The following is a 3541-nucleotide window of genomic DNA, read 5'->3' on the forward strand; positions in this document are numbered from 1 at the left end:
AGACAGACAGACAGACAGACGGACAGCTAAATCGACTCAGCTCGACGTTCTGATCATTTAAGTATACATTTTAATGGGTCTATCTCTTCTTATTCTGGTACTTGCAAACATCAGACCAAAGTTATAATACCATTTCATGCTCATGAAAGGTATAAAAATATGCATATAGTGAATTAATTTTTGAAAGAAATTCCATATAATGTATGTACTCTGATTATTTAATAATATTAAAAAATGTATTGGGACCACCGTTTAGTGTTATATTTGATACAAATTAATTTTGCTACTCGGGACGCCGTGCGCATTGCCACTGAATAATAGTTCCACTTAAAATTACATCCCTGACCCTTGTTCTTTCTGTATTGCATCGTGGTGAATTCACATTTCTCAGAAATTTGACAACAAAACATAATGAAGGGAGTATTTTAGTTGCTAATTTTTGCGATATCAATTGTTTAATGTAAATTTTATGTCTTTTTGGGATATGTTGAGGCAACAAAAAAGGCGCAGTTGGAAAATGAAGTTATTAGTATGAAGTAGCAGCGCATGCACATTTGGAAAATTATGCCGATAAGCAAGATGGAATTTGGGAAAGTAAGTGCCTGGTTGCAGCATATCTATGTATTAAAAAAGTATTTAATTAAATGATATTGTGTTTAATAGAAATGTTATAAATCGAGTGGCGTTATTTAAGATGTGCTCCAAACATTTGGCGAACTTTTTTTTTCGCCTTCTCAACGTGCTAAGTTACAAGTTAATATGACTGCCCCCACGGCCGTTAAGAAGCCAGTAGCAAAGGGCAAACAACCTTCCAGGAAGCTGCCTGCTGTCCCCGAGTCGAAGCTGAAGTTCAGCAAGAAGCAGGTCAGCAAACGAGCTGCCCTGATCAAGCGTAAACTAAAGCGCTCTGCTGGGATTGCACTCGGCAAACGTGAAAACTTGGTGTATGCTGAGAAATATCAAGCAAAATATCTCCGTGATTGACGCCGTCAGAATAAGTTGCGCCGTCTTGCAAAGAAACGCGGCCCATTCAACGTGCCTGCAGAAGACAAATTGGCTTTTGTGATCTGCATCCGCGGTATCAACAAAGTTGCCCTAAAAGTGCGTAAAGTTTTACTGTTGTTCCGTTTTCGCCACATTAACCACGGTTTGTTCAGCAAATTGAACCATTAATAGGTTGCCAAAAATAGCCCAGAAATCATTCCCGTACTCAACAAAATGGGTAATAGAGAGCAAAAATTGGAACATATTGGATCGTAAGTGTCTTCTTCTTCCCGCTACAAACAGCCCGGACTTTTTCTCCGGGTAAAAATGGATAAAATGTTAAAGTGCATATCAGCTGTTTTGTGTTTACATGTTGCCTGCATTTACTTGGTGCTGTTAAGGAATAGTGAATGGCCTGTTGGTGTATTTTCAATCTTTATATACTTAAAATCAAATTTAGAAACAAAAATTCAATTTCCAAAAGTTTACATTTAAGTGAAAAAAACAAAAACAACGCGATTCAGCTGTTTCTCAAATTCTGGGCACGAAATGTGGTTTTTTGCGTTCCCGTACTTCTGGATTATGTTCTATTTTTGAGAGCAAACTTTTCGCTTATGCTCTAATTACCGGATCCGGTCCGGATTGTTAGGGAAAGAACCTAATATGCTACGCAATGCCGAACCCTATATCACATGGGGTTATCCAAATCTTAAATCAGTTCGGAATTGATCTACAAACGTGGAATTGTCAAGCACAACCATCAATGTGTTCCAATCTCTTAAAAAATTTGTGATCAAACGCAAATTACGCAAAGCGCACGATATTCAGTGCGTTGATTATTTGGCGCACGAAATATTCACTGTTGGATCCCACTTCAAAAAAGCCTCCAACTTCCTGTGGCCATTAAGCTCAACACCAACCGGTGGCTGGCGCAAGAAGGCTAATCACTACGTTGAGGTTGGTGATTTCGGTAACCGTGAAGATAAGATCAACAAACTGCTGCGCAAGATGGTTTAAAGAAATTTTTTGGTGTACAAGGTGGAGTGTTTTTATTTCAAAAATATATAATAATAATAGAAAATAATGTTTTTTTTTTGTAACTTTCTGACGGTCTAAACCGCAAATATGCCAAATGGACGGCAGCTTATTTATATTCACAATTCCTTGAATAATGCGAAATTCCATTGCCGTCTCTAAAGGCCATTTCAAAAGACTCCAATCCACAAATTAAATTATTTATTTTGGTTTTTAAGCTCATTAATGATGCACCCAGGGTTGCATTTACCGTCTATGAAAATGTTTCATGAAGCGTTCCAAAATTAGATCCGAACAACTAAAAGTTGGTTAAGCGTAAGTATTTATTAAAAAAAAACAGATCAATGTTAATGTATGAAATGAAGTAAATAAAATCTACGAACATATTTCTTGAATATTTTGTCACAGAGCCGTTATTAAATACAGACATAACTGCGTCGGGCGTTGGTCCTGGCGTATATAGAATGAATGCGTTAGAGAGAGATAAATATACAAGATCAACGTGTTAATTTAGGTATACTTACATATGTATGTATGTATTTACCTGTTACTCGTCTTGCATATACTTCAACTGCGAAAATAATGACAATTATAATTTATTTAGATGCATATTTTAGCTTAATGTTATATAGTCGCCTGGATAAAAGATTGTTGCATGTTACTTTCGGCAGGTTTCGGGAAATCACGATGGAAGTTTGGAATGCAATTTCTCAGAAACACGACTACAGATTTTCTCCAAATTGTCGAAGAATGCTATGTACTAGTTCACGAAATTCTTAAATTATAAATTATCTTATTTTTGAGTTTAGTGTCAACCATTTATGAGTTTAATAAAATTTTGTCGTATACGACCTTTGTCAAAAATGTTGCAGTCAGTTTTAATGACATACATACAATTTTGTATTAATTAACGATACTTTTTACAAATAGCCTAATCGTGAGTTTCGACCAAACAAAATTTCGCCGGAAATATTTTCACCCAACCTTAAGGCCAGTATGCAGCTCTCAAGAAAAGCAAAAATTGCATATAAAATGACGTACAAGAAGTGGCTAAGAAATTTTCTTCAGTCAAATTTCCATGAGGCATTACGCAGCTCTTAAGAAATTTGATACGCATTCTACTACGGTTTTCTAAAGTTTTTTGGGAAACAAGAGCGCAAGGCAACCCATGTTTGCAACAGAAATATATGTCCGTTCCATTATTTCTTGAGGAAAGAGTGAGGCAACAGGCTGTGAAGTATCAGATGTCAAAATTCCTTGGACACAAACACGAAATAATGGCAATTTTTTTCTTGACCGTTTTCTTGAGAGCTGCATACTTGCCTTTAGTGAATACACGGAAACAAAAGTGAAAAGGTGACCCGGCTCGAGAAAATTAAACTCATGATAAGTGTTAATTCGTTAAGCGTTTTTAACGACCTTAAATAACGTGGTATGCAAGGATGCTCCCAATAATTTTATATTAATAACAAGTAATTTTTAGCAAACAAAAACCCGACTTCAACTCCCATATAAAAAAAAT

General features: G+C 36.0%; 1 pseudogene; it reads left to right on the forward strand.

The window, feature by feature from the left end:
- Positions 1-759: 759 nt before the first annotated feature.
- LOC118734841 lies at positions 760-2022 on the forward strand (annotated as a pseudogene).
- Positions 2023-3541: the final 1519 nt, after the last annotated feature.

The sequence above is a fragment of the Rhagoletis pomonella genome, unplaced genomic scaffold, assembly GCF_013731165.1.
Source record: "Rhagoletis pomonella isolate Grant_MI unplaced genomic scaffold, Rhpom_1.0 Rhpom_scaffold_00002, whole genome shotgun sequence".
Classification (NCBI taxonomy): Eukaryota; Metazoa; Arthropoda; class Insecta; order Diptera; family Tephritidae; genus Rhagoletis; species Rhagoletis pomonella.